The following is a 22,162-nucleotide window of genomic DNA, read 5'->3' as shown; positions in this document are numbered from 1 at the left end:
CAGTACCACCTGTAGTGGGTCTGGGTTTTTTTTTTTTTTACATTGATAGAGAATCCCCAAGTGTTATTATTTGAGTTTGAGTTTGAGTTTAAGTTTATTTCGATCAGCAAAAAATAAATAGAACCACAAAAAAAAAAAAACAGTAACACATCCCTCTAAAAACAGGGCTGCATGGCTGATCGAAAGGGTCAGGGCTGAAGCTACAAGCTTATATGCCCTAACCTTTAAACCATATACTGTATGTATATACAGTACCTATACATAAACAAACAAGCATACATGCCATCTACACACATACACACACACACACCTACATGTACATACTCAGCAAATACCAAGCAAAAATAGACAAAAATATTTCAGGATGACGTTATACTTTTATGGAATTAATGGATTGTATGCTTTATATATTTAAGTGTTGTTGTTTTTTCATATACTATATATATTAGAAATATCATAATTAGAATTCAATTTTATAAAAAGACATACAAGAACAAACAACAACAACAACAACAACAACAGCAAAAAAGCACCCAAAATGACACAAATGTAAACATGCATTCTAAGTAGTGAATCACCTTGAAGTAGCCTACCTGAAAAAGATTCCTTAAATTACCTTGTAATCTTGTAGGCTTGAATACGAACCATAACCATGCAATACGTAGATACAAAGAGTCATACAATAACTGTGTAGTTTAATTGGCATCCAAAGAAACACATAGGCTACTGTATAAGGATGCTGTGCTGCTTTAGGGTGTCACAGCACTTCTTCACCACATGAGGGCAAAGCAACACAACAGATCCCAGGGAAACAACCGGCTCTGGAAAACTGGAAATGATAATTTGTGTTACAAGGAAAAGTATGTTTGTGTATGCATTTGTGGGTGCTGGGTGTTTCTCATTCTGTACAGAAGTTTATTTTGTAGCAAAAAAGTACATTTTCTTAAGTGCAATACATAAAATATATTGCATCCTAATCCTAGTTTCATTTGCACCCGGTTTTGAGCTATTAGCCAAATACAATGATTGAGTCTTTCTTTACAAAAGTGCAATAGCCACAGGCTTGTTATGAATGTTTGGTATGAGGGCTGTTTTCTGACATCTTTAAGAGCCTCTGACTTCAGAAGACAGCTGTCTCGTGGCAATAAAATGACAAGAAGTGGGTGTGGGAGGGTGGGTGGTGGTGGTGGTGTGTGTAGTGGTGGGACTTAGGAATGGAGCAGCAGACACTTAATTTCCCATGCCATCACAACCACAAATTAATATTTAGTGCCATTAAAATATAGCCTATGGTTAAAAATAGCCTATATTTAGGAATAAAAATATTAATTAGTTCAATATAAATCTGACATTTAGGCCAAGTAAAAGTCAAGTTGACGTTTACACAAAACACAAACACGTGTCCAACACTGAGCTTCTTATTGGATGTCTCTGAGTTGCGCTTTGCAGCGCAGCTTTTTCAAATTCTGCATCAGCTGTGTGATTTGGCCTCAGACAGACTCAGCAGTACCGGACATGGGGTCAGACAATTTTCAAAATAAAAGCAGGCCTGGGGAAAAAAAACATAAATAGGCCAAGTGAACTAGTGTCACTCAACCCAATGGAATCAAGTCGAATATTTTGTTACAGTTAGTACTGTAGTAAGAAATTAGCTAATTAATAGACAGTAATTAGTCTAAATATGACTTGTAAACTTCAACAACAACAGTCATAAAAACAGATCTGCTATACCAAAATATTATATTTTGATCATAATTGGAACAAGAAATCGAGATCAAGTTGACAGCCTACACAGCTAGCTAGATTTGACCAGAGCCAACAGGCTAGTAGTGTGGTGCTGGTGCTGCTAATCCCGTGTCATTTAAAATCAATCAGAATAATTCAATAGACAGTTGTGTCATTAAGTTCTCTTTGATGATTTAACATAAAAAATGATGATTTAACGTCAAAAGTTAACGTTTTAAATGATTTAACATCAAGATACTGCAGCCAACAATTTTTTCTAAGCTAGCTGTCTGAAAATAGCCTTTTAAGTCTTTCTGATAGATAACAAACTTTATTGTGGTTAATTGTGAAGTTTATGGAGTTTAAAACACTGGCCAGAAACTGCGAGAACTAGAACTTTTATTTTTTTTAGTTTTTTACTTTACAACTGAACTAGCTTAGCTTAGCTGTTTGTGAGACTTTTATTGTTGAAACGCAGTAACCGGAAGTTGAAGCTTCGGCCGTTGGCTTCACAGTCCGCTACAACACACACACACCGCGGGGTCGGGGAGACAGACACACACACACACGACAGGTCGGTGAAAGAGACCCACGGAGCGGATAGTTTGGGACTTCCACTGACCTCCACGGACATATTTATTGCGGATAAAATAAAATAAAAACTCCAGGTGTCATTTCGTCGGCCGTTTATCTCAATGGACCTTTCCTCTGTGCGCGTGAGTACTAAGCCTACATGTAACACGACCGAGCGCTTATCAGGAATTTTATTTTGAAATGCTTCATATAATCTGACTTTCAACACATACCGACACAGAAATCACCTCTTTCTTTCCTTTTTTTGTTTGTTTTTATTTAATGTTTGTTTGAATTGAACTGTTGTTGTTGTTGTTGTTATTGTTGTTGGCCGTTGAATTTATCCTTGAACGTAGTAACTTGATTGACTGTAGAAGTGCAACAGGTGATATGAACCAACCCCTTTAGGAAAAATGTCCATGGGTCAAATGCTTTAAATCTGTGATGGCAAACAAACAAACAAAACAAACCATTATCATTATTTTCCATATTTTTCATCACTTTAATCAGTATTAATAATTACAACATTGACCCAGACAGAGTTAACTGTCCAACTCTAATCCACAGGTAAAAAGGAAGGTAAATTAGATTTATATCTACTATACATCTACCTCTAATGATTTTAACCCACATTGAACTCATTGAAGTCTGACAAGTCCACACTAGTTGTGTGAGTCTATCTCCATCAGAAGTGCAGATAAATTGGCACCAAAAATTAAAACACTTTAATCTGTGATGGCAAAAAAAACAAGTATGAACACAAACTCTCATTGTTTTCATCACTTTAATCAGTATGAATAGTCGCCACATGTATGAATTTGACCTAGAAAGAATTAACCGTCCAACTATAATCCACAGGTAAAAAGGAAGCTAAATTAGATGTAAATGAAGAAAGGAAGGTAAATTAAATATGCACCTCTAAAAGGTACCTAATGGTTTTAACCCACATTGAGCTCATTGAAGTCTATAGTCTAGCCTACATTAGTTGTCTGAGCTATCTCCATCAGAAGTGCATATAAATTGGCCCCAAAAAGGAGATTAAATTGTAGAAAAGCTTCACAGTTTTGCACAAGACTGTGACACTACCCTTCTTCCTAACTTGTAAAGTTACTTGATGACATGAGTGTGTGTCGTCTTCCAGCTGATTCCTTCTCTGTGTGTAGCAGGTGGCTTCTTGGCCTCTGGGACCTGAAATCCAGTCAGGCGGAGAGAGAGGGCTTGTCTCATGTTGGTACCCCCGGTTGTTGTGGATTAATGTTTCAGTAGTAGTTCAAACTTGTACTCAATTTGCACTTGTGTGATATAATGGATTAGTCTTCATTAGAGCTGGCCTGGGATTCAAACCTCAAGTGTTCACCCCCCTTTTTATTTATTATTTACATATTCTAGCCATATTCTGCTGTTGCTGGTCTTGGGGTCGGAGAGCTAAGGCTTCTTGAAGTCGAACTCTCATTGAATGTGTTTTTACGGCTCAGGTCATATACATGGATTATGGATTTGAGGTAAATAAGCGTTAAGAAGAGCAATTGTTGCAAGTAGCTTACAGTTACTGGTCAGAAGCAGCTTGGGTCAGCAAGAAGTGCTAACGGTCAGAGGTCCAGGACAAATCCTTTGCTAAACTATGGTTTTAAACAGTGTTAATTACAGGAAAGGGCTGGTGTCACCTGGTTCCTGCTGCGCTCACACCATCACTACTCACCAAACCTAGAACATCAGAAAACCAATAATGGGAGATGCAATTATAAAAATGTCCAGTGCCATCAATGCAAACCCTTTTAAACTTCCTTTAAAACAGTTTACAGTTTGTCTTTATGGATTACTGAATGTTAATTGATCGGCAAAAACACAGTAGGAGTGCACAATGTGAAGAGGTCTGTGTATCTGCTGCCAAATTGCAGTAATTATTCTGTGTGCGTTCATAAGTTTGGTTGTTTGAGTGTCGTCACTGTTTGTCTCTCATCATCCTGCTTTTCATGTCTGGGGCCTTGATAGACTTCCTACTGCACGCAGCGTACCCAGGAGATGTTAATCTGGAGTATTTCATGTTGACGTTTCCTTCTTATCTATCTACCCATGATGCCCGTGGGGGCCAAGAAAACAAGCCTTTGCACAAGCTGTCACTTCCTGGAATGAGTGCGATTGACTTATAAGGGGGTGTCACTGCATCAGCGCAGAGGGAGAGGCGGCAGCAGGACAAAAATACACCAGGGGGGCCGAGCGTCGCTATCTGAGTCGATGGGGCTGCTGTCAGATGAGAAAGGCCAAGTTGAGCTCCGGCATGTCAGAGGATTTTCCAAGTGCACGCGTCGAGAAAGGATCAATAAATGCGATTGTTGTTGGCATAGTGCGAATTACAGGGGGGTTTGGGGGGGTTTGACCCCCCTAATTACGACTGCGACCCCCCTAAAAGAGGTACAAATAACAGATAGGGGGGGTTGAAACATTTATCTTTCTTATTAGTAATCATAAATACTACAATATACAGTATTTCCATAGTCATGCCAGGAAGATGCTTGTAGTAAAATTTCAAACACCCCTAGTGGACTAAACCATTTCATTGCCTGAATCTGCGTGTGTCACTATGAACCCGAGATACCGGGACTGAGTCCAGGTGTTTCATTCCTGTGTGGAGTTTAACATGTGAAACAGAGAATAGAGCTTAAGAACCAGAACCAGCAGGTCCACGGACAGTCCTGGAAGAACTTTTACCTGAACCAGAACCAGAACCTGAGCCAGAATCTGAACCAGAATCTGGACCTAAATCAGAACCTGAACCAGAACCAGAACCGGGGACTGTGGCCAGGTGTTTCGTTCCTGTGTGGAGTTTAACATGTGAACACGAGATACCGGGAATGAGTCCAGGTGCGCTGTGTAAAATGTTGACCCCCCCAATTGTCATTGTATAATTCGCACTCTGGTTGTTGGTTGGATGATTGAAAAGGGAATGGAGGTGAAGTCCAAACTGTTTTGATGGTGATGGTTTTGATTTGATTGAAACAAATTGGGATGAAAACTGAGTAGATTTCTGAACAATATGTCTGACAAGCTCTTAACAGCAGTGAAGCATCTTGGAGGCGACGTCCTGCTGAAGGATGATTAGCCTGCACTGCAGCCAAACACAAAGAGGTCCTTGCTCCAGAGAGCACGCGACCTGAGGCCGGGGCGACGGTTCACCTTTCAGTCGGACAATGACCTGAAGCACAGAGCCAAGAAGACGGCTGCCGGCTGCAGTCGTTGTCCTTGAGTGAGTTTTCAGAGCAGACGCCTCCTATCTAACCTGACAGCTCGCTGCCTTTGTGTGATCTGTAGCTGCAAACATTAAAGCAGATATCAGTGGCACGGCCGTTTCGGCTAATGCTGTGTTCAAGGCAGGCTTTTGAAACCGTAAGTTACAGCTTCAAGTCACAACTACGACTTGGTAGCGTTCCAGGTAACCCGTAGCTCGTGTTTTTACCGTCCTGTTGTCTGTGAAAGTTCCCTATAACGGCCACTCGTAACTTCCGACCCGTGAACTCGTACCAGATCGAACTGGTATGACTTCACAGGAAGGAAAAACACAAAGTACGAGTTTCCTTGAACGCACCATGAGTTAGCAGCCCCCGCCCTTGTCAGGCATCAATTGGTCCTCGTGCTACGTCACCACATTCACACGCATCCCTTGGCTGCACACACAGCCCTTCATGCCGTTCTCTCCCCTCATTGGATAACACTTGTATCCCACAAGGAAAATTTTCTCCTCGGGTTACAGCAGAGCAGAGTGACGGAGAGACTCGTGTTTAGGCTGAAATACTTCATGTAAGTGATTGCTGACGGAAAATAGGACTATTTAGGACTTATATTAACAAAAACATTCCACTGATATCTGCTTTAATCAATGCAGCCTCAAGGACAAGTTAAAGAGGAACTATGCGGGATTTTTACCTTATTTCAACAGCCTCGCAGTAATTGTGATGGTTAAATAAAGGGAGAATGGAGGCTCTCTGTCTTCCACATATAGTGTCTCTTGGCTGAAAACCAACTTTGCAAGATCAGCGCCTCCGACCCGGTGTCCCAGCTCGTGTCTTCACGGATTCACCACGACACAAACACTCAACGTAACCCGCAATCTCTTGGTTATGACAGATAAGACTACACAAATATACACATCAATTCAATTCAATCAATTTATTCATTCACATATCTAATAAAAGAAGAAGCAAGTATAACCTGGTATATGATAAATAACATTATCCACCTCTACATGGATTGCTTTCTCGCCGGCATTCGTCGAAAACAAATGCACATGACTGGGAGGAGGGTTAGCAAAACAGAGGAAAAGCAACCAGACATGCTTAGTTTCCCTTCAAGTGTTTGGATTAAAGCGCTCACATGTCACATTTCTGATTGTTCTCGCACTCTAATGCTCCTGGGAAGAAGTATTTTCACAAAAAAAAAAACTTCAACAGTAGCTTGTTGCATTCCTTGCTGCTCTCCAAGTTGGACATGAGCTCTGCAGTTTGCAGGCTGGGTCAGTATTTCTGCCTCTTGCTGTAACAGTCTGTGTTTGTTCCTTCATCCTCTTTGTTGGACGAGTCGTTTAGAGTGGATTACTGCTACTTCATGGTTAAATCCCAGACGGGCTCAGGTGTGTTTGCACATCTGAGTTGCACTGCAGTCTGAAATCACTTGAAGGCCAGTGTGGCTGTGTACAGTAGGTTAGCATATTGTTCACCAGCAGTCTAATGCTTATTAGTCTGCAAAACCCTGTACTTCTCAAGTATATTGGACCACATGGGGTTCAAATCCCTCTCTGTAAATTGGGCTCTTAAATTAAATCTAAACCAACATAGGGTCTACAGGACTGGGAGGCATTAGCTCAACCATCCATGAGGGCCGGGTTATTAAGATGTGTGTTTTATTTCCATTACAGCATCAATTAAATGAAGGATTTGCTCCAGAGCTGTTGTGTCTGTCTGAGTGTCGGTGCTGCTGATATTTGGCTCAAACCAGTGGCTGCTTGGCCTCAAACGGGCTGTAACTGTGTCATCCAGTTGCCGCTTGAGGTAGACAGACGACATACGTACTTGTCTGGGAGATAATGCAGCAGTTCGTAGTAGTAGGCCCTAATGCAGCAGCAGAAGAACCTCCACAGTGTGTGGTGTTAATACTGTGAGGATTAAAGGTTTGATTTCAGAGCTCACATGTACCAATTAAAGCCCGTCTCAGTACGACCAAACATATGGCGTTGGAGCCAGACTACTACAGTCTGTGTTGGAACAGGTGCTGAGTAAGGCCCGACTCATCTCTCACTACGAAGCTCATAGTTGGTCCTGAATAGTCAAACTATTGAGTTGGACTTCATAAATATCTATTTATCCATTTTATTTTACATGTATCAAGAGTTTTTGACACCAGAACACAGTTTATTGCACTGAACATTAGTTTGACTTTTTATTTATTTTATTTTAGATGAAAAGCCCTGGATTGGACTCAATCAAAAAATACAATGTACAAAAATTAAATTATATACAGGTACATCTCAGTGAATTAGAATATCATAGAAAAGTCTATGTATGTCAGTAATTCAGTTCAAAAAGTGAAACTAATAAATGATATAGATCCATTACACACAGAATGAAACATTTCATGTCTTTATTTATTTATTTATTTAATTATTGTAATGATTATGGTTTATATTTAATGAAAACCTAAAATTCAATATCAGAAAAAGTTTGAATATTTAAAAAGACCAATTAAAAAAACTTCTTAAAAAAAAAGAGGATATGTTGGCCTTCTGAAAAGTATGTCCATCTACATGCACTCAATACTTGGTTGGGACTTGAAGTCTGTATATTCTAGTTATAATGGAAATAACCCCAAAATTATAAGCATTGGAAACTCTATCAGTTTTAAATCACAGGTCTTAATGTTCATTAATGCTTTAACTGTTAGATGGTTTGATTTAACTGAAAGTTGTCACCACACTTTAAAAGAAGAAGAAGTTGTGTATCGCTTCCTCTTCTGTTATAGTAACCGACCGTCATGGGACGGATGGGAGGGTATTTGTGTTTCATGTTCACACAAAAACAGGTCTGTCTTTGTGTGAGTTTCTGCCACTGCCTCTGGACATGGTAAACAGAGACGATCATATGTTGAGATGTGTGCCGCCGTCGTTGTGCCAAATCATTTTTGTTGTTGTTTCAAATTGCATCGTTGGAAATGTTTTTCCACTTTCTTGCGTTGATCACACACAAATTCAATACATTCCTTATTGTCAAGTAAATATGGTAAAATGTGTGAAACGAAGGTTAGATTAGGCTGTATTTGTGTTATTGATGACATAGTGACCCAGACGAAGGCCTTTTCATTAGCTGTCAGTGTTGCTGGAGTCGTGACCTTCTTAACAGCCATTGTTGGCACCTCTGTATGTGGAGGTACAGGTATCTGATTTCACACTGGACCACAGTATTATATAATAATGGGTCACATTTTCAATAGGTTTCTGATTTGGTCTGAGGCTACAGCTACCGATCCGCTCTAGATATCCTCTAGTTTCCTGTCAATGACACGACGGGTCAGCAAAGCCATTTAAGGCTTTGTTACAAACCCTTTTTTACCTTTTACAGTCGTATTGGTTTTTATTAGTGTTTACCAGACACTGTGACACACCCCTGTTCTTCAGTTCAACCTTTGTACCAAAGGTGAGACTCAACATATGTCCTTAGTTAAAACTACTACAAGAAACACAGTCGGTGAGATAAGATGAAGCCTTAAAAGATATCGTCTGACTGTCTGATGAACAGAGACGTTATTATCTCTATCTGTGAAGTCAGAGAGAAAACCTCCTGCCAACCAAGATCTTTCTTCATGTAATGGTACGTACAGTATAGAGGCTTTAAATCACTGTTTAAATAATGGTATTCTTTGATATTTGGCAGCGTTTCTGACAGCAAATGTCAAAAAAATCATGCAAAAGAACAAAAAACAAAACAAGGCTGCTGTTGTTTGGTGTGTGATGAAACTGAGATACAACGTCATGACCCAACAGCTACGTAACGTAATCAAGTTTGGCTTTCATATTTCAATGTTGGACGTTTGATTCAGGGATAAAATTGACTCTATAAAAATCTTAACTTTTTTTTTAAAGTGCTGCATATCATGTCATGACTGTTGTGGGAGTGTTTTCATGTGTCCTGTTTACACAAAAACAAGTCTGTCTTTGTGAGTTTTGTTATTGCCTCTGGCCGAAGTAAAAAAAAACCTAGTCATATTCTTAACCTGTATAAACTTGAGATGTTTTTCCAGTCACTAAAACGACATTATGGGAAACCGCTGTTTGCCACTCTCGAACCATGAGTTGTTTACTTCTTTGTTAGACCAAAAAATCAAAATTCAGTATGTTAAACTAAACTAACTAATGGTTTTCTAGCCATGCTTTGGCACCACACACTGCCTGTGTCTTATTATTTATTCAAAACGTATTCAATATGTTTTCAGGCTTCTTCTGAGTGCAGGTTTTGCATTTTGTCAGTGTAGTTTGTGTGGTGTGTTGTTAACGTGTTGTCAATATTAGACTGAAACTGAAATCAGGTGTTGTCAGTACCAGATTTCTTTTAAGACTTGCAGTTACATAACTTTCCCTGCTGTGTGTATTTCCATCTCTGTTTCTCTCTCTGTGTAAATCCATAGTGATTTCCATGCATTTGAATATTGGCTGTCCGGAGGGTTCAACTACTTTCTGATATTAACATTTGAATGACCAAACCACCGATGCAAATCTCTCTTCCCTTTCCCTCCTACTCCTCTTCCTCCTCCTCTTCCTTCTTTTCTGACCAACCAGAGTCAGGTGTTCTGGTTGAGCTCAGGTGCTGGACTCAGGTCTGATGGTTCATACTTCATACTGCTCTGTCCATTATCCTCAACTCTGCTGCTCACTGCAGTTCAGGCCTCGTCTCGATGAAATTGGAAATATGATACGATTGTACTTTTTTTTTTTTTTTACCCTGAGGGAAGTTTTGTTATAAAACTAGATGCTGTTCCCTTATGGCCTAATTTAATGTTGCCTTTATATTCCGTATTGTTTTCATTGTGGGTATCTGAACACACAGGTCGGAGAAAACCTGTTTCTTTCTTTTCTTTTTTTTGTAGCTCATCCATGTTTTGAATTATGTTGCCTTATGCCAGTTTCCTGACCTATTCGGCCTGGAAAAAGCCATGTAATTTGAGAAATGCACTTTTTTTATATATATAAATGGACCGTTTTGCACATATCTACACTGATATGAAATCAAATTTTCCTATTTCTGAGCATAAAAAGTCACAAAAATTGTTCCTGTAAATGCTTTTTTTTTCTTTTACATTTGGCATTCAGGCCTGAGTCTGCGACCAGAGTCATAAAGTGCAGCTGTCCTCCTCAGCTCTCATAAGAGCTCTTAACATGTTCAGTCTTGCACAGATGACACACTGTACACAGCAGAGACCACAGTGAAGCCCGGCAGCTGTTTATGTTGCACACTCAGGATTACTGTTAAATTTACTATTCGCTGTCTTGTCTTTTCTGCACAGCTGGATGTCAGGAGAGATACACTGACTTTCCTGTCACTGTCGATTTGTTTTAAAGACACAAGGGCTTAAAAATGCGACGTTTTTTTTTTTTTTAGCAGACAACTTGGCTCCTGGTTGCATGATTACTGATCCTCTGATTGACAGTAATGATCTGTAGGAGGAAATGTCGTTACGTTTCCTGCCGGGGAGTAAAAGGCGACAGCAGCAGTGGAGCAGGTCTGTTCCAGGTTAGTTCAGTTAGTCAAAGGTCATCACATCCCCTACACACCTACAGTACTGTGCACTCACTCAGGTGCAGGACGGTATAGACAGTCCTGATGGCTGCCTATTATTATTATTATAAAATTAAGCAACATTTCCTCCACTAGCGCAGCGTTGCATCCTGCACACGACGCCGCCTTTTTGTTTTGCTGGTGGGACTTTCCAGTGATAATGGCTTTATTTATATCTGAGTTTTTAGGGCTGGAAAAGTAATTGAATTTTAATCCTGATTCAAACAATCTCAAAACATACAGTATAATTGAAGAACAACGGTTATTTTGTCATTTTCCTAGACTATTGGGATCTTTCTTTCTTTCTTTCTTTCTTTCTTTCTTTCTTTCTTTCTTTCTTTCTTTCTTTCTTTCTTTCTTTCTTTCTTTCTTTCTTTTAATTTATTTATTCCAGCGAAGGCAATTTCACAATTTGACAATATTATAGCAAATCACAACACTTTCTTATTCCTTGGTTGGAAGGGAGCAGGGAGAAGATGCATCTTATATTGCCTGCCCCTCACTCTGTTTTTTAATTCTAGTAATCCGTCGCTGAGCAACAGTTTTACCATAAAACAAACAAAACAAAAAAACAAAGCAAAACAACAAATCAAACAAAAACAAAAGACGGTCTTTCTACCCACATGTGTCATTTACTGTAATTCACAAAAGCAATTGTTGAGTGGTTAATAGTAGTAGTTAATTAGGTAGTTAGTTGTTGCTGGTTCATTAAATGTGGAGGTTGTTGGCACAATCAAGCAAAACCTCCACCTCCTACCCCCCGAATATACAAACACATCATCTAAATAATCGAAAGTCACAAAAACACCAAAGAAAACCAAGAACTGAAATGTTGCCAAGGCCAAACTGGGTCGTCTCGAAACCGTAGGAGTAGAAAATCTTAATCTGGTGCAGAAGATGAGTCATAATAATAAGAAACACACAGGATAACAATAGTAAGTCGGTGCTGAGCCCCCGTGGCGCTGGTGACCCACTCCCCTGCGCTGCGGTCTCCCACCGAGGAACAACAAGTGGTCTGCTCCCTCTCAGACCCCCTTATCTGTAGGTTAAGTATGGGCGTGTCGCTCTCAGCCGTGGACCGGTCTGATGCAGCTTATAGATATTCATGCTCATGTTTTCTGTTTCTGACGTGAGCAGCCAGAAACTCTCTTTGTTTGTTTTAGAGAGTTTTTTATTCAGGGGTTGATAATGGGGCTTTAATGGTTAGTGCAGAGAGGCCAGAGTCATATTTTATTTTTTCAGTTTTTTGCTGTCGGTCTTCTGGTTTGAGACGCAGCCGACCTTTCTGTGGTTGTGTTTCCTGAGAGAGGGAGGGAGAGAAAGAGGGAGAGGCGGCTGCAGGTCCAACACTTATTTTACATTCCAGCTGTTCATATTTCCTGTTTTCAGAACAAACCCTTTGCTGCTGGAGCTAATCTGCATCACACTCAGCAGCGGCGTGTCTCCGGTCACATTTAAATTCCATAAATTTCAAAACTTAAAGGGATAGTTCAACAATTTGTCAAATTCTCCTATTGCCATAACCCTAGCAGTAGCTTCATTACCTTCAATTATCGGTGCAAGTTGTTTTGAGATCGGTGGGGCAGAGACGTGAGCTGCTCAGTGAACGGCTCAGTGAATGGTACAGGCCCCCTGTCCCTCATCAAACTCATCAAATACACAATCCAACAACTCCAAAACGCTCTGGTGGACAAGTTGTGACCTGCACATTCACCACGCTATGAGATAATCATGTAACATTATGTAACATTACGACACATGAAGCAAATACTCAGAACTACTTGCACTTCTGAAAACACTCTGCCCAGCAGCCGTGTCTGGGATGTAGTTCCGGCTGCATTTGCCAACTCTGTCTCGTAATGTTACATGATCATCTCATAGCATGGTGAATGTGCAGGTCACAACTTGTCCACCAGAGCGTTTTGGAGTTGTTGGATTGTGTATTTGATGAGTTTGAAAACATCATGCACCGATAATTAAAGGTAATGAGCCTGCTGCATTATGTTGATAGGCGAATTTGCGAAAATGTTGAACTATCCTTTAAAGAACTACCCCCTCGCGTCCGACTCTGACTCTGTCCACAGGCCTCGTTTCTCTCTGGCCTGTCTCACCTCCTCCTCCTCTCTCTCTCTCTCTCTCTTTTCTTGGCGTGTCATCTGTCTGGGCAGGAACTTGTTGACTCAGCTTTGATCCTTCCCCCAGACGTCCACACACCCACACATTAGCCCAGCTATCTTTGTGGAGTGACCACTCTTTGACATCGTGTGTAGCCTCTTTCTATTGTATAACTTTAACCACTACGTCCAAATGCCTAAAAAATATTTAGTTTGGTTATTAGAGTTCATTTTTATTTTTTATTTTTTTGTCATTTAAACTTTTATTGGCAGCCAGAGAGTCAAAGTGATACAATCCTGATAAGACAGAATCAAGTTAATCATGGCTACCAGTACATTTTTTTTTATTTTTAAAGAGAAAAAATGATAGGAGGAGAAAAGAAAAAACAAACGCATACAAAGAAAAAGAAAAGAAATGAATGAATACATGAATTTAGTGGGGAAGGAAGAGATTTTTTATTCTTTTTAATGATGTTTAGATTAAGTTGTTGACCTGCCTGTTTACCCCCGTGGGTGTTATTATACTGCCCCAGTCGTTGGTCACAACAATACCTACATTTAAGCCTGATTACCTAATTTAATGGGGCTATGCAGGCTGCAGTGATGCAAGCAGTTTAATTGGACCTTGATACAACCTCTCTTCAGTTTTTAATACATTGTGCTGCTGACCCAAATCTCTGACCTGCCTGTTGTTAAACCTGTTGTTTGGTTTGTTTTCTGTGATCAGTTGAGTTTTCCTCTGCAGCATGTACGTGACAGAGTACGTGATGGTGCAGATTTTTGCAGGCTGTGTCCTGAACAGAAACAAAACTGGCTCGGTTTATACTTATTTTGGAATTGGTAATGAAGCATATTTGTCAAGTTTTGCAGCTTTTGGACAAGAATTCGAGAAATGAAAGCCAGGATATCAGTCCTTGGATGCACTTTTGGTGTGTTCCTCCTCCTACAGTATTTCATCTTGTGACGCTGCTGCAACAGATTGTGGTTCATTCAGAGGTCAGGTTGTTGTTGTATTGTGTCGATAACTGCAACTGATTCAAAGGAGAGTGTATGTAATGTAATCAACACGTTATAGCCTCTGCCTTCGCTTCTTTTCCAGGTTTACACAAAGAAAATGTGGACAGGCTGCATGTGGAGTAATATGAGGTGAATGAAGTGTCTCTTTGTCTGCAGCCAAGTGACACATTTTCTCCTGTAGTTCCTCAGGTGACTGGTGGAAACCTGACGCCACGCTCTAGTCTGTAACCTTATAGACATTTCCCTCAACTTATGGACATGAGTCATGACTTCTGACTCTGACTGAATTGAAACTTATGAGTTCTTGCTGTCAGAAATTGCTCTGTGTTTCTTTTTGTACAGTAAATGCAGGATGCAGAGCTCTAATTCTAGGCTGCCGAGGTCTCTGGGTTCAGGGATGTTATCTGAGCTCCGTCACTCCGACCACAGCTGATGTGGCTGGTTGCTGCAGTAAGACCGTACTTAGGTTTCCTTCACAAGATGACGTGCAGAGTTGGATATCCAACAGGAAACAGTCGAGTGTGATGTTCTTAAATCGTGTGTGCTCCTTCTGATACTTGTTATTTCTCACAGTTTAGATAGAGATACTGACGTTGGACGGCAGCAGCTGAAGTTTTCCCTTGAACTAAACTACAGTACAAGCTTCCAGTTCAAACACATCATCTTCTTCTGTATATTTAGCCTGCAATTGTCCTGATCTTTACATCTGACCTTAACACCTACTGCACTGGATCCTTTACATGCATCTAAATATCCTTAAGTGCCGTTGGCACGCTCTTATTTTGGAAAAAGGTTCTTCTATTACACGTTACGCCACCGTTATAGACACTTGAACCCACAGACTTAATTAGCAAGTCATCCGTTTACCGTTCAAGAATAGATAGATATATGAATGTGTATGTGTTAATAGGCTCGCAGGAAGGGCCGTCTATGTTTAGTGCACCCTGAGGAACTTGTGGAGTCATGAATAGCAAGCTGTAAGTTAGAAAATAAGATGTTTTGTAAGCACCTACAGTACATGAGTCATGGAAGCTGTGATGATCAAGTTTCTGCACACAAAAACAGAACAGAACAAGATGAAATGTTTTGTTTTTATTAGATTGTTCTTAAAAGTAATGTAATGTAGCTTTCAGTTTATTTGATGTATTGCAGTTGATGACAACATACGTTTTCACTAAAACGTCTGTGTAAATTTTCATTTGTCCAGGTAAAAGGCTTCTCTAGGCAATTGAATCAAGTCAAGTGGACGAAGTTGACTTGATACAATTGCCTAGAGAAGTTTTCACTAAAACATAGATTGTAACAGAAACACGCATCTATCATAAGTTTAGTTTATTTTGGTCTTTGGTTTGACACAGCACCTCACTGTGCAATAGAAATTACAACTCAACATAAATACAGCAACTAGACGAGATCCAAGAAAAGATGACAAAACAGAAATAAGCAAATCAAAGTAAACGAATGAATAAATAGACATTCAGACAGAAAATGTGTAGGTTGAAGCATGGCTTATTCTGCCTGCTCTACACTATGCAATCTACTGTTTCTTTTTTATCAACAAACAAACAAGCTCAAACAAGCTCTTCAACATAGAAGGCAAGTAAAGTAGCGGAAACGTTCCTGTCAGGAAAACAACACTACCCAAGGTGAAGAGGACAGGTACGTGTGCTGGTTTCGCAATGGAAACAAACAGGAAGTTAGTCATTGTAGTTTATCAGCTGCAGAAGTGGAAGTGACTCACATACACACATACAAACACACACTGACTAACACACACAGCTGATGGAGACAATTAAAAGGTACTTTGAAAACAAATAGCAGAGTTTCCATCAGTAGTCTGACTCATAACTCAGACCGCTGCACGTAGTGAACATGTTTTTAAGTCTCTAGTGATAGTTGACTGTGCATGCACACACAGAATCTGCTCATAGCTTTTTCACTTTTACTTTCAATGGTGCTAATTTGATAAAATGTTAACAACCATAGAGGATGCAGTGAATCCATGGCAACACGATTCTTCCTGTTTACATGGCCAACGTCAACTGAGTCACACAGCGCGTTTACATGGACTTGAGTATCCCGGTTATGATCATATTCCGGATACTGCGTTTACATGGACACAGAGAAACCTGGGGCCTCATTTATCAAAGAGCGTGTAAAAGTCCTCTTAAATTTTCAGTACGACGGAAAGGCAAAATGTGCGTACGACCAAAAAATATACACTCTTTTCAGATCTATCAAACTCCGCGTACACACGGCTGCACGGTTTTTCCCTTGATAGATCACACCGGACCTGAGAAAAGCGTGGATGAGAACACGCCTCATACCCAGCCCCCTAAATGGCCCCACACAACCATATGTGGTCAATGCAAATCAGTTACGTGCATATTAAGTAGCCATGTGCACTCTGGAAACGTGTGGAATGACGTCAGTGGAAGACGGTGAAGACAACAGACGGACGGAGAGCGGAGAAAGAAGCGGAATTTCTCTGAAAGCGAGATACAGGTAACACGTACGGCAATATCAGTCAGAAACATCATCTTGCATTGAAAGGCTACAATAAAAACAAAAAAACTTCCCAAATCTAAATGAAACAGAACAGAAAGAAGAAGAATCATATTTATTCTGCCCCTTATTTTAGATTATGTCATAATAATTTAAAGCAGGGTTTCACTGCCAGTTACTTTGCACCCCTTTCCACTAACCCCCAACTTCCGTTCACTGGAAGATTTGATTTTCATTTGTGCATATAGCTATATATTAAAAAAAAAAAAAAAACAAAACATTGAAGTCCACCAGTCTGTGACTTTTCCTAAAATGATGTTGGGCAGCACCCATTTTTGTTAAATACAATAAATATTATTCACACAAAAAATATCGATCATGTTTTCTCATTTGCTTTGATTTGCTCCGACATTATTGGGCTTGCTGCTTGCTTGTGTGTGTCCAGTCTGGCTACGTAACACACGCACGTCGCAGAAATTATTTTCCAGACTGGACAGACTGGTTGTGTAAGAGGTGTAGCCTACATGCAGGGGGAAATATCAATATGATATCAAAAGAAAACGAAATTCGTTTTATAAAGCCAGTATTTAGGAGCAAACTAGTGTAAATGCACAGGGGAAAAATCAGAGTCGCTGTGCTTTTCATGTAAAGTGCCGACGTCAACACGTGTGCGGTGGTGGTGGTGGTGGGGGGGGGGGGGGTCATCATCACCACCACTTGCTACTTCAAACAGTGTCCTCGCTCCTCTCTCCCTCGCATACTGCAGTTCTCTGACTCTGCAGCGGCGTCGCCAATTCCTCTTGTTCTTCAAAAAGCGTGTAAATCACGGTACGCCATGGTCAGACTGGTCGTAAATTTTTGCTCTTACTCCCGACAAGTTTTGGTTTGATAGATCCCAAATTAGGCGGAGAAAAGTGCGTACGCACAAAATGGGGGAAAGAGCGTGTAAAACAGCGTGTATCCACAATGATAAATGAGGCCCCTGGTTGTTCATATCCCTGTTTACATGATAAATACCAGCATCGTGGTTTCTGACAGTTGCATCTTCTTTGTGCAGGCGCTTGTGGTGTTTTTTTTTTCTTTGTTTTGCTGATACGTCACTTGGCTGCGCCTGCTCAGATAGTCGCAGCTGTCAGAAACTGGGATAAGGCGGATACATGATGCCACAGTATCGTGAGTTCTCCGAGCAGCAAAACGGGGTTTCTCAAAACCCTGGTTTCTAAAATCTGGATATGACGTTTAACACGCACAAACACAAAAACGGGATACTCAAATATCCGGGATACTGAAGTCCATGTTAACGCACTGACAGTCTCAGTTCATGATCATGTTCTCATGATCATAATGAATTACTTAAAGGGATAGTTCAGCATTTTGGCAAATTGGCCCATTGCCATAAACCCTATAGTCTTAGCAGTAGGTTTGTTAACCTACTCCGTCTCGTAACGTCCCGTTATTATCTCATAGCGTGGTGAATGTGCAGGTCACAACTTGTCCACCAGAGCGTTTTGGAGTTGTTGGATTGTGTATTTGATGAGTTTGATGAGGGAAACCAAGAAATCCCATTAGCCTCCGTACAGTAGCGTAACTCTGAGCAGCTCGTGGCTCTGCTCCGCCGTTCTAAAAATAGCTTGCACCGACAATTGAAGGTAACGAACCTACTGCTATGACTATAGGGATTATGGCAATTTACTGGATCGATTCGATTCTAATTCACAAGGTCCCGATTCTATTCAATATTGATTAATTTAGAGATATTTTAGTTTTAAATTTTGCTTAGTTATGAAAGTGACTTTCACAGGACGAATGCTGCAAATTGTACAAAGATGGAACTCTCTCTAACCTGGTTGATTAAAAATATGTATGTTTACATTAAAAATTGACCCAAAAACAGTGCAACTCTTTAGTACAGGAAACGGGAAATAGGAAACATCATATAAAGATCGATCTAAGGATTTTATGAATCGATACTGGATCTTTCAAATAAAGATCGATATCAATCGGAAAATTGATTGTTTAAACCCAGCCCTAGTCTGTTTATTTTATTTGGAGGTTCAATGCCACCTATTGTCTAACAAGAAGCCATGGCTGCTTCTTTGATTTTTTTTTTAAAATCAATCTACAGCCAAGTCATTATAATAACCTCATGAATTTGTAATATAGAGCTCTTTATGTGTTCTTAGATGAGCAGGCGCACAGTTTCAAGACCATGATGTTGTGTGACAATCTGCCTGAAGAGGCCTCTCTCCTACCTCCTGTAGTGTACAGTATGTTTGTCTATTCTAGTCCATTTTAATCTAATTGCGTAACGGTTTATTTTACATTAAAAAGTCCACACTGTTGGTCAGAAAAACTCAAAACGAACATCGTTACCCACAAACGTTTCCGTTTGCCGAACAAGCGCGAAAAGCAGTTGAAGCATAAACAATGAAAGTAATTAAGATTTCAGTTAGAGATGAAACATCAGATGTCGTATACACTGGGAATAGTTGAGGCTGAAAAAGCAGTTAAACCGTCATTACAGAGTGAGACATGAAAGCAGATGAAATGTCAGTGTTAGTTAATGATAGCAGCTAAAACATTTCAGTATCTGCACCTTCCACATGGCTCCACATGATCTGAAGAGACTGTGAATCACTCGGACACACACATACGCACACACATACAATTTTGGTAACAGAAACTAAAATTAGTACTTCCTGTACCAAGACGTGCCCTTCCAGATGTGGTCATATGCAGCTTCCAGAGGTTTCCGTCTTTCCCACAGCCCTTAAACTCAGTGTATACTATCAGCACACACACACTTTACTGTGTGTATATACGTATACGCTGTATTTATATTTTTCTTGACCCAGTGAGTGAGTTCACAGTGTTTCATGTCTGGACATCAGGGCCAAGCGCAAGTAGGGCAGTCGGTCTCCGAGGTGACATCAGGATGTTATTTCCCAAACAAATTCCCAGAATTTCCTCTTTTTTCTTCCTTCTCCAAATCGTTGTGTCCTATTATATATGTAGCTTCGTTCGCCTCAGGGATAATGGATCAGATCCAGAAGGGATAAATAACCTGCTGGGTCCGTCTTTACAAAGCAGTTACACTCCAGAGGCCAAACATATTAACTTACTCCATGTTTTATTACGTCCTGTTTTTAAAACAAGGAAGCAAACACTAAATTTCTCATCTTGTGTGTGTATATGTGTGTTGGGGCTGAGTAGTAAAGTAGAAGCTGCTGTCCGCTGCCAGGTAGCTGAGACCTGAGACCCCCACTGGGCCACTCGAGGAGGGAAAGTGGTATGTGAGTATGGATTAGTGTGTGAGTGTGTGTGTGTGTGTGATGGGATGGGATGTGTGACTGGCACAAAGTAAAAATGAAACCAGGTGTCGTCCCAACAACGCTGCTGCACTTCTCTCTCTTGCCATGACGCACACTTGCCTGTGCACGGCGGCACACGTCCACCGGTTGACAGGTGATTTTGTTTCAGTCTTGATGGACGCTGTGTTTGTGTGTGTGTGTGAGATGCGATAGTGTATGTGCAGGTGCTTACATGTCTGTGTGTGTGTGTGTGTAACAGTATCCGTCTCCCAGCTCTCCTCCAGCTGATTCCATGACTGTAATAGTGAGAATAACGCTGAGCGGCTTCCAGCGATCAGGACCCGATACTCAGCCATGACAGAGATGTTATCCAGGAAAACCCTCGCTATCGATTTCACATAACCAGAGAATATCTGTTGCCGGGTAGACTCTCGGATCTTGGATTAAATCATTGATAAAAGAAAAAGTGTGAAACACTCTAAAAAACCCCATGATAAAGTATTATTGTAATATTTTTCGATATCCTGGTTATCACCACATCTTACTGAGATAAAGTTGTTTTTATTTACTTTTGCAACTAAATTATGAGGAAAGCTTTAAAGGAATAGTTCACCAAAAAATGAAATTCAGTCATTAGTGACTCACCCTCATGCTGATGAATACTCCGGAGTAGTTTTTATTCCTCAAAGTACATCTGGAGACTCGGGAGGCCGGTTCGCAGTCCAACGAAAACTTGATATGAGATTAATAGGGCCCGACATCAGCATGAGGGTGAGTCACTAATGACTGAATTTCATTTCTTGGTGAACTATTCCTTTAACTTTTATCTAATAAGATAAAGTTCCCAGGTCACTTATAACAGACTGAGAAGAAGTGGAAGTGTCTGACATGTTGGTCAAACTGACTCTAACTTGGCTGGGTTCAGTTGCATTTGTATTTGTTTGAAGTACAGTTTCCACAGAAACACTCAAAGTAGTTGAAACAGCTGAACTGTCGGTTTAACAGCTGAAGTGTCGACTGATGGTTGAGGCTGAAAAACTGTTGAACCTTGATTGGTGGAAGCAACAAAAGTTGGAGTTTAGGTTCGTCGCCAACAGCATAGATGCACTCACTGGAGGTATCAGCTGTTACGTGAGCTGTGAAAGAAGATGAAATCACATTTATTGTGTTTTAAAGGGACTACAAGGAGTTTCGGAAAGCGAAGTGTTTTCACACTACATTTCCCATGAGCCTCCGCACGCACAGTGAAATTCTTGGACCAGCACAAGACGGAGGAAAGCGAAAACATTTGCCAAGAGTGTTTTAATTAATCAATAACGAAAGTCGGAGGTTAGAAGACGATCAGATACCGTCGTAGTTCCGACCATAAACGATGCCAACTAGCGATTCGGCAGTGTTATTCCCATGACCCACCGGGCAGCGTCCGGGAAACCGAAACTAGGAAATGCTGGGCGAGTCGACCACTAAATAATAATATCAAAATAACTATAAAGACAAAACGATTTGTTTATCTAAAATGGATCCATTACCAAACGTAGGTAACCTGGATTCACACACATTAATATGAGACTCTTTTATAACCAAAAGCAAACTCCTCGGGGGAATCTTTAACTGTTTTCTGAACTTGCCATTTGATTATTACATTGTATTAGCTGAAAACAGTTTAAGTAATAATAATAAGCAATAGGCAGTTGAACTGTAGGAGTGTGGATCTGAAGCCTCGGTAAAGATAAAGTGTCCCCTCGTTCTCTGGTGTTATTATAGGTATGAATACCTTTTTAAAGATCCATCACCTATAATAAGAAACCGTCATCACTCTGTTGCCGTCTAAGGAAACTCTGCTGCTGCTTTTCCACTGACATGCGAAGAGTTCCTGAAACAAACGAGTTCAACCGACCGTCAAGTGTCAGTTTCAGCGGCGGTCGTCACCATCCTCCATTTTCTTACGGAGCGTTTAACACCTCGCTTCAAACGGTTCTAGCTATGGTGTTAATATGTGCAAATGCCCAACTGTCAAGTAAATAGACACTGATACTTAACGTTATTTAAGGCCGGCAGACTCTGGAGAGGAGACAAAACGATAATTTACTGTTCATACAGG

At 40.4% G+C, this 22,162-nt stretch overlaps 1 protein-coding gene across 1 annotated transcript in view; it reads left to right on the top strand.

The window, feature by feature from the left end:
* The first annotated feature begins 2,256 nt into the window (after positions 1-2,256).
* The window catches only part of mical2b (microtubule associated monooxygenase, calponin and LIM domain containing 2b), a 76,068-nt gene continuing 56,162 nt past the window's right edge, over positions 2,257-22,162 (top strand). The window contains exon 1 of the mRNA XM_085780081.1: positions 2,257-2,441. The gene's annotated coding sequence lies outside the window, so the exon portion shown is untranslated. The remainder of the gene's footprint in view (positions 2,442-22,162) is intronic.

Source organism: Trachurus japonicus, chromosome 6 (assembly GCF_045865225.1).
Source record: "Trachurus japonicus isolate A0001 chromosome 6, Traja_1.0".
NCBI lineage: Eukaryota > Metazoa > Chordata > Actinopteri > Carangiformes > Carangidae > Trachurus > Trachurus japonicus.
Note: the sequence above shows the minus strand (reverse complement) of the source record. Positions and strands in the feature narration are given on the sequence as shown.